The sequence below is a fragment of the Delphinapterus leucas genome, chromosome 7, assembly GCF_059928025.1.
Source record: "Delphinapterus leucas isolate spDelLeu-1000000601 "Yukka" chromosome 7, BTC_Dleu_Yukka2, whole genome shotgun sequence".
Lineage (NCBI taxonomy): Eukaryota > Metazoa > Chordata > Mammalia > Artiodactyla > Monodontidae > Delphinapterus > Delphinapterus leucas.
In genome coordinates, this window is record NC_143135.1 from 61,823,933 (window position 1) to 61,838,071 (window position 14,139).

At 36.7% G+C, this 14,139-nt stretch overlaps 1 protein-coding gene across 1 annotated transcript in view; it reads right to left on the reverse strand.

Annotated features, from left to right (window-relative positions):
• LOC149748752 (disks large 1 tumor suppressor protein-like) overlaps nt 1–14,139 on the reverse strand; it is a 588,852-nt gene continuing 574,713 nt past the window's right edge. The window contains exon 4 of the mRNA XM_089914186.1: nt 1–14,139. This exon is cut by the window's right edge and continues 51,279 nt beyond it. The gene's annotated coding sequence lies outside the window, so the exon portion shown is untranslated.

Below are 14,139 nucleotides of genomic sequence, written 5' to 3' on the forward strand. Positions count from 1 at the left end.
ATGCTGGAGAGACTGTGGAGAAAAGGGAACCATCTTGCACTGTTGGTAAGAATGTAAATTGATACAGCCACTATGTAGAACAGTATGGAGTTTCCTTAAAAAGCTAAAAATAGAGCTACCGTACGACCCAGCAATCCCACTCCTGGGCATATACCCTGAGAAAACCATAATTCAAAACGAGTCACAATGTTCACTGCAGCTCTATTTACAATAGCCAGGACATGGAAGCAACCTAAGTGTCCATCGACAGGTGAATGGAATAAAGAAGATGTGGTACATATATACAATGGAATATTACTCAGCCATAAAAAGAAACAAAATTGAACTATCTGTAGTGAGGTGGATGGACCTAGAATCTGTCATACAGAGTGAAGTAAGTCAGAAAGAGAAAAACAAATCCCGTATGCTAACACATATATATGGAATAAAAAAAAAAATGGTTGTGAAGCACCTAGGGGCAGGACAAGAATAAAGAGGCAGACGTAGAGAATGGACTTGAGGATACAGGGAGGACGAAGGGTAAGCTGGGACAAAGTGAGAGAGTGGCATGGACATATATACAGTACCAAATGTAAAATAGATAGCTAGTGGGAAGCAGCCACATAGCACAGGGAAATCAGCTCGGTGCTTTGTGACCACCTAGACGGGTGGGATAGGGAGCGTGGGAAGGAGACGCAAGACGGAGGAGATGTGGGGATATATGTTTACATACATCTGATTCACTTTGTTGTAAAGCAGAAACTAACACACCATTGTAAAGCAATTATACTCCAATAAAGATGTTGAAAAAAAAAAGAGTACTCATCTACTTAAGGTCACATAGCTTATATGTGGAAGAGCAGGGCTTTGGTCTCTGAAAAATGACTTAGTCTAATATGAGAGGAACTGACAAAACACTAAATAAAGTATGTGAATCTCTAAGAAGCGTGGTTGGCACACATAAGGTACCTGTAAACTATAGTTATCGTTACTGATTTTTCTAATAAGATGGGGAGTAAATAAAAATGGATCAACCATGCTCATAAGAAATCTATCATGTACTGTATATTTAGTTACCTGTCTGTATGTAAATGTTTTATCATCCAAATTAGATTGCTAAATACTTTAAAGATGGATTTAAAGTCAATTAAAAATATGCAGGAGTCAAATAATACTGTGATGAGGTATTTATTGAAGACATTTTAGAAAAACAAAGAAGGAAAATAACCAATCAGGTCCTAAAGCAAAATCATATTTTTGTAACCACTCTTTATATTTAGTACATTTTCTTTCTGTTTTGTATACATAGAACTTTTTTGAAGAATAACTGGAACCCATATAAAACATATAATTTTATATTCTCTTTTTAAAACTTGACATTACATTATAAGCCTTTTTCTATTTTATTACAGTCTTTGCAACAACATAATGACTTTCATTCTTACACTAACAGATTTCTCTGGTTTATTTAATTACTACTTTTTTTTTTTTTTTTTTTTTGTGGTACGCGGGCCTCTCACTGTTGTGGCCTCTCCCGTTGCGGAGCACAGGCTCTGGACGCGCAGGCTCAGTGGCCATGGCTTATGGGCCCAGCCGCTCCGTGGCATGTGGGATCTTCCCGGACTGGTGCACGAACCCGTGTCCCCTGCATCGGCAGGTGGACTCTCAACCTCTGCGCCACCAGGGAAGCCCTAATTATTACTTTCTTATTGAACATTTAGGCTATTCACAATTGTAGAACATTATACATAATTCTGTTATAAATAACTTTCTCTCTCTCTCTCTCTCTCTCTCTCTCTCTCTCTCTCTCTCCACCTCTCCCCAGCACCTCTCTCTCTCTCCTTTCCCCCCCTCTCTTTTGGCCTTTAACATTATTTACTCAAGAGAGAGTTCAAAACTCTAATTACTAACTAAAAGACTTCTAATGTCTTCTTGAATCTTGTACCACATTTTATATCGAGCTTACTTTTATTCCCCACAGTGCCCAATATAATGCCACCCATAAAGTAGGTGCTTTATAAATATATACTGTTTAAATGACTAATAGAATAGATGGGAAAACTTCACCAATTATTGGCACACTGGTTTAATCTATTAGTATATTAAATCGAGTTCACAAAGTCAACGTCATTGTAAAGATGTAAGAACAGAAGGTCCACAATAAAATACTTTAGAAGTATAATGAACTATCGGCACACAAAATGCTGTTATTTAGATGTTTGGTTCTCTAATTTCTAGTGCATAGACTTTTAGTGCAACAAAGAATTCTTAGCATTCTTTACAATCCCTTATCAATGAAAAAAAAAACAAGCATTTGAAATAACAGAAAGAATTGGATTGCTTTTCATGAAATACTTTAAAATAATTTTTAAAATCTAATTTTTTTTTTTTTTTGTGGTACGCGGGCCTCTCACTGTTGTGGCCTCTCTTGTTGCGGAGCACAGGCTCTGGACACGCAGGCTCAGTGGCCATGGCTCACGGGCCCAGCTGCTCCGCGGCATGTGGGATCTTCCCGGACCGGGGCACGAACCTGTGTCCCCTGCATCGTCAGGCGGACTCTCAACCACTGCACCACCAGCGAAGCCCTTAAAATCTAATTTTAAAAGCTCTATGTTTAATGGAAAAATCGCATATAAAGTATTGGTTTAATACAAAGTGAAAATGAATATTCAATTCTCCTAAATACTATGCTCCAATCTTGTCTTCTCCTTCTACCAGGTCCTCACAAACCAATAATACATTCTGATTGGTATGTAATGTTTTAATCTTAAATTCAAAGTTTGGTAAGGCAGTTACTTATTCAAAATATTTTTAATGAATACTGACCATATTCCAGGCTACTAGAAGCTATTCTAAACGAACTGCAAGTTCCTAAATGTCCCCTGCCCCTCCTCCTCTGGACCTCTATGCACTGCTGTTACACTGACCTACCCCTCTTGTTTAAGTGGGTAACTCTTACTTTTCTTTTATTTCAAAATTCCATTAGATGTTATCTCCACTGCAAAGCTGCCCCTTCCACCCCAATAAAGTGTTAGATGCCCCTTATGTTGTGCTACTACAACCCCTGTGCTTATTCCTTATCATATTATATCATAAATGCCTATTAATTTTTGTGTCTCCTCCTCTAGACTGTAACTGCGTAGAGGATAGATGATTTACCTTTCTTATAAATTAAGAGGATTCAAGTTATCCTGGTAATGTACACTCTTGTGAGTGTTTTGTGCTTATAAATGTTAACTGTCTTGAGACTAGCTGGTATATATGGCACAATTTCACAATTATAATTGGCTCTAGTTTCCTAAGCATTATATTTATTCCTCTGATTAAACTGAAAGCTCCCTGGGGTCAGGGTTCTTGTCTTAACCTTCTTCTGTAACCTCCAGAGTGCTAGAAAAGAATACTCATTAATTAATTATTCATGAGTGGCCACACTGGACACAATCACAACTCTAATACAATCATCACTGAAGCCCAGTTTACTGGCAATATAATAACACTATTCGAACTCTTCTTTAAGAACCAGGAATTTGACAGCAAGGTAAATGGTATAACCCATAAGAAAAGCAATTTCTTAATATTTTCCAAGGAGCAAAAAAGCCCCATATTCAGGAATGCCTTTTCTCAGATCTCTCCTAAAAACGTAATCTAAAAATCATAGACTTGGGCTTCCCTGGTGGTGCAGTGGTTGAGAATCTGCCTGCTAATGCAGGGGACACGGGTTCGAGCCCTGGTCTGGGAGGATTCCACATGCCGCGGAGCAACTAGGCCTGTGAGCCACAACTACTGAGCCTGCGTGTCTGGAGCCTGTGCTCCGCAACAAGAGAGGCCGCTGTAGTGAGAGGCCCGCGCACCACGATGAAGAGTGGCCCCTGCTTGCCACAACTAGAGAAAGCCTTCGCACAGAAACGAAGACCCAACGCAGCAAAAATAAATTAATCAATTAATAAACTCCTACCCCCAACATCTAAAAAAATAAAGCTAAAAAAAAAAAAATCATAGACTACTATTTTCATGAAGATGTTTTTAATATTTTATTCTTTCTTAAAATGGTTAAAGCTTAACCACATGGGAAATAACTTCTTTCCCACACAGTATTTTTCCTCCTGTGGTAGGATCCTACTCAATATAAGTCCTGGCCTTTCTCTGCCTACTAATTCACTCCAACCTAAATGAGGAAGAAGGATGACTTACCTGTCAGTTTTGGTAAAATAAGCCAGGCATGTGTAGCCCACCTGCACCCTTCTTCCTCTTGGGAGCAAGTGGGCCATAGAGAACATCTGCTCCCCATGGGTATGATCTTCATCACTGCTGAGATCAGGCATGGTCCATTACTGGTTGCAATTGGGGAGGGGGTAGCATGAGGAAAGAGTCTGCTTAATTGCAAGGTTTAGTGAGAGACTCACCTGGCTCTCACAATAAGCTCCATGTTCCAACCTGTGCTTAATCAGTAATAAAGGTAATATTTTGGCTTCATTTGCCACTCTTTTGTTTTATTTCTCAAATTATTCAAAGCCTTATTCAAAGCCCAGGCAGAGAAGAGGAATGCCATTTATTGGCTCCCCTCAGAGATCAACAGATGGGAATATGCAAAAGTGAAGATAGCTTTACTGTTATAGTAGTGAAACTATAAGTGATGCTTATCTTCTATTTTCCTAAACTTTCATTATTGTGTTATAATATCTTTATTAAAAAAAATAGGGGTTGTAGGAAGGCCAAAGCAACAACAAAAAAACAAACAAAAACAAACAAAAATTATTTCTGTACTACATATCAATTTAATCTTTTATCACACCCGCTTGAAAATAATTAAGCTGAATTTGAAAAGTAAAACAACATATTAAAAACACAAAATTTTCAACACATACGAAAAGTGCAAAAACACACGCCTACTTTTAAAGTTCAAAAGGCGTGAACTTAGGTGCTATGGATAGTCTCAATTTTTCAAAAGGGAAGAAGAAATGTGATGACTCTTTTTAACAATTCCAGAAGGCAAGACACTTTGGAAGAAAAGGACCACTTCTCTAGAGATGTCTGCTCTTCTCGACAGGATTTTAAATGTCATTATCACTAGTTGGCAGAGAAAGGATCCAATATGTCACTGGAAAATATGTCCCCAAATGAAGCAAATGATAGCAGAAGTTTGGTCTAAAACCAGACCTACAGTTTGGCTTCCCTGAGGCTCAGGTCTGGTGGAAGAGCCAGACTTTCACCCTAGAACTCTTTATCTCCCATAGCTCCCTTGCTTCCTCTGTCTTCTAGCTCCCATAAACCCCCTTTCTGTGTCTTAAAAGTTTGACAGCTTCATTTCAAAGGATCTCGAAGAGAATTTACAAAAGTGCAACGTAATTCCTTCCATGTTAAAAAGGAAATTAGCTCCTGAGAACTGTGTATCTACCACAGGGAAGGGGCTTTAGGTGAAGTTCGCTTAGCAGTATATTGACCGTTGCCACACAACACTCCTTATGTACTAAATCCCAGCAATTTTATTTTGCATTCTGATACAAGAAGAAATACAATTAGATAAATTTGAGCACAGCAATAGAAATCTGAGAATAGGGTATAAACCTTTCAGATGAGGCAAGTGATTAGATTTTCTTGACTGGTGAAGAAAAAGAAAAGTATTATGAAAATACACCATACCCTGATTGTTGAATTTTATATTTTCACCGTTTTGCTCCATTAATCTGCTAGACCATGCCTAATATAATCCATCAAGGAGGGTATTTTGACAGCAAGCATCAGTTTCATCATCTATGAAATGGAGATAATATTTCACAGAGTGAGGTTTAAACTAGGTGACTATTTTAAAGAAGGCTGGCATGGTGCTTGCCTAATAGAAAAGACCCCAATATGCCATTATTTTATGGTGTATAGGTGGCTTACTTTTGACCATCATATAATATAAATGATTTCCCTAAACTTTATATAGACTAAGGGCTACCCACTTGCATTCAAATCACTTTAAATTCTTAACTTTTTCTACTCCACCCTTTATATACAGTATTACCAAAATACCTACATGTCATCTTCTTCTCTTGGAGACTCACAGTGTATCTTAGCATACTAAATGCTCTGAGATGCTCTGTAGTAAAGAAATATGCCCTTTGTGTTTGTGTTTGTTTAAATTTTATAAGAAGTTCTATTTTAATATTTCCTTGTTTACTTTTCCACAGGACACAGTAGAAAACAAGACACTAAAATATAGGAAGAGTTAATGATCAGTGGCAGAACTGTAGGTGATTTTTATTTTCTGCTTTTGTCTTTTTCATAATGTCCCCCTAAATCTTAAATTTCCATATTTTTACAATCAGATAAATCATTCTTTTAAAAAAAAAAAATACAGTGCCTAATGGCACTTAGTGCCTAATGGCACTAAGACTGTATTTGCCAAGTGCTTGTTATCCCTATATCTCTGTCCCCGGATCTTAGTATCTTCGTTTCCTCATTGAGTATCTTGGGCTTTTCATCAGTACAATGAACATATCATTTTCATAACACTTCTCATGGTAATCATTTTGAAATCCGAGTACAATGAAATGCTAACAAACAGAAGCAGGGCATTTTGCTTTGAAGACTCCTCTAAAAATTCAAATCCAAGGGTCTACAGATAGAGTCATTATACTAAGGAAAGGTCAATTCGACTTTTCCAGGATGAGGCTTTCTAATTCTGACTTCACAGCTTTTGGAGTGACAAGATTTAGCCTCACTGAATACCTGGGCTACTTCTCAGTTGTGTGATCTAGAATATAATGTATTGCATAATCTCCCTGAGGATCTATTTTCTTATCTGCAAAATGGGAACAAGGTCACTCATGCCTCAGGGTTATTGAAATAACAAAATGGGATAACTCTCTGTGGAAATGCTTTGTAAATGGAAGTACAAAATTCAGTACAGAAATTATTTAAAAGAAAAATCCTCTCCTTATAGTATCAGGCAGAAAAAGCTAAATGAAAAAAACAGCAATGCCTCATGGCAACACTTGCATGTCTTAAGTATATGTCCAAAGTATAGTCTTGCAAAAAACCACCAGTAAATGTCAGACAGACATTTCTTCTCTAACTGAAAGATATTCTGATTATTAGTAGGTGAAAACGTAGTTTCCACTAAGTGAGATATTTGCTATAATCTCCATGAGCATTCTACTCTTGTTGCCTTAGAGGTCCCTCTTCGCTTTCATTCATACTAAGTAAAATGTGCAAAAGTTGCCTTGCTAGTAATCTACTAATTTATCTTACTAAAGACTGATGATAGTTTTCTCAGCTTCCGTAGTGTTTCCTCACTTATAAAGCAATACCTTTTTCTGACCTTCAGTACATAACACAAAGCAATTAGTTTTTGCTTTTTCAATGTAAAAGCACCTATTGTAAAACTGTCAGACTAAAAATGACTAGATTCCAAGATTAACGAATATTAATGAGAAAACTAGCAGTCCTTCTCCTCTTAATCATCCTCTACAATATTAATCTTTCTTACAACATGCCAAACCACAAGCCTAAATTCCTCAAAAATGGGTATATTCCATATGCAAGTACCCAGGAAAGTACCCAGGAAATTCCACCAAATTAAAGAAAGGATGGAGAAGAAAATATCACTTACTATCATGGATTCTACTGCTATACTTAATATGAGGTTGACCAGAGAGAGACTTAAAGATGCCTTGGGAATATGCAATCACACATTGTCTTTTCTATTCTGCGGATCCTACAGAAATGTGAAAAATGACCTTTAGACTTTTCTATATTAATTATACATCAACTTTTTAAAAAACCATTAGACACTTATCTGTGTTTTTAAAAAACCATTAGACACCTATCTGTGTTCCTTGGTAATTATTTAGTTAAGCCATTTCACATTTCTGGGTTTCAGTTTTGTCATCTGTAAATATAAAGAGGTTATAGATATCTATCAATAGAGAAAAAGTTTTATGTAAGTTAAGGTCCATCTATACAGTGGAATTTTATGGATCCTTTAAAAGCGATAAAGGTGAAAACCCCAACAAAATGGAAACCAGACTTTTATGGGAGAAAATCAGGATAAAAATTACTTGTATATTAAAATTAGAATTAGGTATAAATGCATAAACACAAATAACAATCTAAGAAGAACATGGAGAAATGAATGTTTTGTCATTCTCTCTGTTGTTACTTTTATAATACCTAATACCTAAAGATCTTCCCCTTACCCAGTAAAATTAAATAAAGAAGTTAAGCTACTATGATTAGGATTAAAATTCCATTACCCTATACTACAATGATGAGCATACATACAGTGGTTAGCTATATATATTAACTATACTTAAGTATTTTGTGTACATTGATCTTTCCCTATGAATATATTGTAACAATCTTAAAGAAGAAATCCATGTATTTTACCCCCTTTCAATCCTCTGTAACACTAGTTGTTGAGGACTGAGCACACATAGAAGGCTAACAGATTTAGGGATTCAGGATTTGCAGCATCCATCGTATGGTGAGTCAAATTATTGCCAGTCCCCTGACACCAATTCATATCATCTCTCAGAAGCCAGCTCATAACCCTCTTTAAAAAAGGAATTAGCATATTTTAACAGCATTGTTTGTTTAATGCATATATTCCAAAATAAGCTGTATTTCCATGCGGGCAGAGATATATCTACTGCATTGATTACACTATCTCTAGCATCCAGCACTATGTCTGCAATATGGAAGACTGGCCATAAGTATTTGCTGTACCATTAGATCAAAATTTCTCAACCTGAGCACTACCGATGTTTTAATTTTCTGTTGTGTGGGGTGGAGGGGGGCAGCGCGTTGTAGGATGTTTAGCAGCATCTCAGGTCTCTACTCACTATCTGCCATGAGGTTCTCAATAAACATGTGGTAATTGTCAAAATTATCTAAAATGTTTGGTTGTGATACATGATTGGTTGTAGAAGTGCTACCAGTACTTTCTCATGACATGGAGTGTCAGATGATATAAGCAGGATAGTGAGCTACTATTCACAAATAAAAATTATTGCCATCCCAGCAAGTACCCAGAGTTTAAACAGTATCTACAAAGACTTTAAAGTATCTAAAGAGAAGTAAAGTTTGTAACTTAAGAGAAAAAAAAAAAAAAGGTGGGGGAAATATAATTAGAATAAACCTAGTTATATCAAAGGATTATAGTTAAACCAAGGATTATAACAAGGCAAAAAAAAAATCATTAACTGACTAATATCCAATATACTGCAGGTATCTAATCACCCTAATTACCTTTCTTATAATTCACCTACTGTGAACCTGTATACCTATGGTGGGAACCTCTACCCATGGGGAATTGTTAGGGGCCTCTCCTCACCTTAGCTAGGTGTTCAGTCTTTCCAAATTATTAGTGCCCATAATGCTTAAAATTTGGCAAATAAAGAGGATCTTTCAGCAATTCCATCCTTCTCAGGAAAAGAGAACAAACCTACTATGTCATCACACACACATACCACATACACACAGAGTATACAAATACTGAGGGTAAAAAAGTTCAAGAAGTCTACTGAGAACAAAGAAGGAATTAAAAAGCATGTTTAAAAATATTCCTAATAGAACTCTATCTTAAATCCCTGTCTGCCCTCATACTCTAGCCACTGAGGCTAGATCACACAGAAGAAAACATCTAGACTCCTCTTTTTCTAAAGCAGAAAACAGTACTAGGACATAAAGAACAAGTCCTTGTCTTTCCTTTCTTTAGGCCTTACCTACACCCTCAAATTTTCCAGAGTTAAAGGTACCTCCCGAGAGAATGTTAACCCAGCTCTACGTTTCACTACCAAAATTACAGAGAGAGAGGAACAAGAAGCAAGAAGATGGCATTTCCAAAGCCTTCTCAATCCACTCCTTTCACCAAAGATTTCAAACTTTCCCTGAAGGAGGTGGGTGAAGTTTTGTTCAATATGGCATCACTATTTGTAAGAAATGTGTTTTGTGAACTCTCCTCTCAGAGAAAGCACAAGAAGCAATGAAAGATGTTTAACAAACAACAGACATATGAAATAATGTGATTTGTTATGTCCCTAATACATTTTTATGTCAAAACCTGATCATCACTCAAGTTCCACCTGGATTTCAATCTTGTCTAAAACTGACTCATGCTTTTTCTATTTGTCCCAGTAAACTTGGGATAAAGTTGGGCATTTGGCCTTTTTTTGTTCAGCATTAGCATTACTGCAAGGCTTAATAGGTTTCCCTTTTACTTATATAGCCGAGCCCAAGTACCCAGTTAAAGCCTCAAGCCATTAGTGGCATCATTAATGCCACAATGATTAAGTGAGATAGCCAAGCACCAGTGCACCATGAAGAACAATAGGAGATTTCAAAGTCAACTCTGAAGCAATTGTCATGATTCTTAAACAAGGCAAATGCATTAAGTTCCTATTATTTCCACATTTTGCACGTAAATGAGGGCTGTTTCTGGACCTTCAGTCATACCTTAGAACTTTAACTGGATGTTAGAACGCAATGATAATCATTATTTTGTTACCAGTTTTGGTCCAGCAATATTGACTTAACTCTACTAGAAGAAATTGTTTTGTTTTTTTTTTTTTGCGGTACGCGGGCCTCTCACTGTTGTAGCCTTTCCCGTTGCTGAGCACAGGCTCTGGACGCGCAGGCTCAGCGGCCATGGCTCACGGGCCCAGCCGCTCCGCCTCATGTGGGATCTTCCCGGACCGGGGCATGAACCCGCGTCCCCTGCATCGGCAGGCGGACTCTCAACCACTGCGCCACCAGGGAAGCCCAGAAATACATTTTTGCAGCAAAACCAGAGATGCCTATTTCTAACTCTGCAAAAAAGTATGCCATTAGCCTTCCCAATGAAACTGCTTAACAACTTATCAAATTACCCAAAGTTGTAGATACATACACCATGTAAATTCCCCCTTAATATAAAGTGTAATAAATTATCCATTAATTAATCCAATTCACTCATCTTACAAATTGTATGCAGGTTTAACTATGTGCCAAACACTGTGCTAAGTACTAGGAATGCGGTAATTAACAAAATAGACACAGCACTCTGCTCTTGCTATAGCAAGGAATACAGAAAGGTACGGCTGAGGAATTAGACATGGGTTCAAATTCTAATCCCCAAATTTACTACCTACATAAACTTAGCTAGTCATTCTAAACCTCCATTTTCTAATGTTTAAAATGGAGCTAATCATATCTTCCTCAGAGCTTACGGTAACAGTAAAGGATATACTATATTGTATGTGAAAGTACCCAAGATAGAGTTAGCACCTAATAGACACCCAAGAAGTGTTACCAGTCCATAAAACCATCTGGTAACTCATGCTTTTTGAGTATCCTTTGGGAACTCAGTAGCTTTTGTGCTATATCAGATCAATCAAAATGGTTAATAAGCAATACATTTAAAATTATAAATAATTAATGCTGCAACAGCTAGAAAGAAATACTTCTCAGCAGAAGAAATTTTATAAAGAATGGTTAGAAAATTGCTCTCTGGGATCAAGAAGAAAAGATTGAGCATGTTTGCTCCAGGACTGAAAATCAATATGCAAAAAAAGCAAAGAAAATGTTCCATAATGTTGAAAATGTCATTACAAAGGCCAAGGAAGTATAATGAAGGTTCCTAAGTGACGAAAATCAGATGAGCATGGGAATGAACGGAAAAATGAACAAACACTTTTCTTGGGAGTTCATAGTTTATTTCTGAATATGAAAATTACATTCTGTAATATAACAATGAATCTCACTAACCAAAAATGGTTGTTTTTGAAATCATGGTAATCTCTTTATTTGAAACTTAATACTCACAAAGAAATTGAATATTAACTGACAAAACAAATAATTTTAAAAAGGAATATAGGCCTATGTGAAGAGACATACTTTTTATACACTTTAAAAAATGTGGAACATATTTGTTCATTTTAACCAAATAAGCAAAAAATGAAGTTTGCTAATAAATTTATAAGATACACTGGTGAATGTTTTGATTTACTTACAATTACTTAACAGTTGTTAAAATGGTTTGGCAGTATAATGACTGATTTAAAAACTAGAATGAATAACATTTATTTACTAGTATGCAAATTCCTTACCAAGAAGCACACCTTTGAATCATTACTTTGTGTTGCTGTGAGAAATTTTTAAAAAAAGAAAAAAATTCATAAGCTTTCCCATTATATTATTAATTTGTGAGATCTAATAAATTGCAACACTGGAAGGGTCCTCAGAAATACACTTGCTCTAGCTGCCTGTGACCTGTCAGGTAAATGGAAATCCAACAACCTTACTTCATTGTGTGGTCCTGTGTTTAGTCATCTTCGGAGTTCAGAATCACTCTCTTGTATCTAAGTAAAGCCCTTCCTGAATCAATTTACTTATGACTCTAAATTACCTTCTGTTCGGCCCTATTGATTCCACTACATTGTGCTTTTAAAATTTTTCTCTACATTGTCCTGTCTGTTCTTGCTTGGCTTTCTTCCTATCAAAAAATAAGGGAATGAATCGGGCATGAGATATAGTACCAATGCAGTGATCTCCTAGCCATGTGACTCTGAGGAAGCCACTTCACCTGTATGGCCTCAGGTTTTTCTTTGTAAATTGACAGAATTAGACTAAATTATAACTGAGATGCCTTTCAATCCTGTCATTCCAAGATTTGCATAAGGCTTGATGAGTTGCCATCTGCTTTAGTAGTAGGGGAAAAAGACACTCAAGCAAGAGGTGCAGATTGTAGTACAGGCTCTAATTTGGAAAAACTGTGTCACCTCTCTGAGACTAATTTGGCTCATTCATCAGAAAAGCATAATTATGCCTGTCCTGTTACCTCACAGGGTAGACGATTCAGCGGGGTGAAGATACAGGTTGGTAAATAATGTAAACTTTATCCTTACCAATCTTTTAAGAACTGGCAGATGTAGGTAGGGGAAAAGATAATGAGTAGAAAAATATATATTACTTAGTAAAACTGAGAGAGAGTCACAAAAATATGGATCAATTAGCTAATAAAAGGAGAAATTCATTTATCTCCCTAACAACTGATACATATTTGAAGACCTTAACTGTATTAAAAGCAAAACAAGTTAAATTTGACATCTGAGTAATTAGAAGAGCAAAGAACAATGGACTGGATTCTAACAATATTTTTGTCATAAATTACATGAATGAATGACTTTGGACAAATCACACTCTCATGTTCTTTTGTCAAATACAGACCCTTAAACTTAGCACCTCTAGAAGAAAAATTTTCTTCATTATAAATTTTATTTTTAATTATGTACTTTTTAAATTGGAGAGACAGAGGGAGATAGAACTTCCATTTTGACTATGATGGACTAGTTTATAACATTCCAGACCTTCTACTGAGAAAAACTCAAGAGTCTGGATTATCAAAACAGTTTCAAGTCTTCAAAGAGCCACCAGGGCAGCCAGGACTTGGGGGGCCAGAAGCCCTGAGAGAAGAAAACTCATTGAGGTGGGCTCAACACTTCTTTTCTCCTCAAAGCATTTTCCTATTTGTAACCAGGAGGCTGAGGAGCTAAACAGAAAGCTGAGCAGAAAACATCGGCTGAGTAAAGTGTTTGGCAGTCTTAAGAAAAATTGGAGTTTAGGGTTGAAAAGAAAGCTAGGACTTGAGGATAGAAGATTCTGCAGTAAAAGAAAGTGCAAAGAAATAAGGTCAGCCCTATGTGATATTTTTTTCTCTCAAGGCAATGCCTCAGCAGAGCAGCAACTGAGACTAAGCAGGTGAGAAGAGTGAAGGCTCTGAGAAGCTAAGCAGAACTTTTAACAATCACACAATGCTGGGGAGACAAAATTGGGCTTCAAGGCTCACCAATGAGGGAATGCACTGATAAACATCACAGGGTTAAGGCTAGGGTTCGGGTTAAGGTTAGGAATAGGGATAGAGGCAAACTGAAAATAGACTACCCTCATAAAAACTAAAACTTTGTCCTCAATTCAGCCCAGCCCATAATTGGACTGAAGTGATAGGCCCCTAATCTATCTGTACGTTAGAAGTAAAAGTAAAACCTAAGGGAAGATGATGTCATTCAGATTATCTATAATTTTTCATATATAATAGCTGTCATTCAATACAAAACTTCATATCCTGCCAAGAAACAAGAATAAAAGAAAAAGTAGAAAACAGAACAGACCCACAGTTCATCCAGATATTAGAGTTAT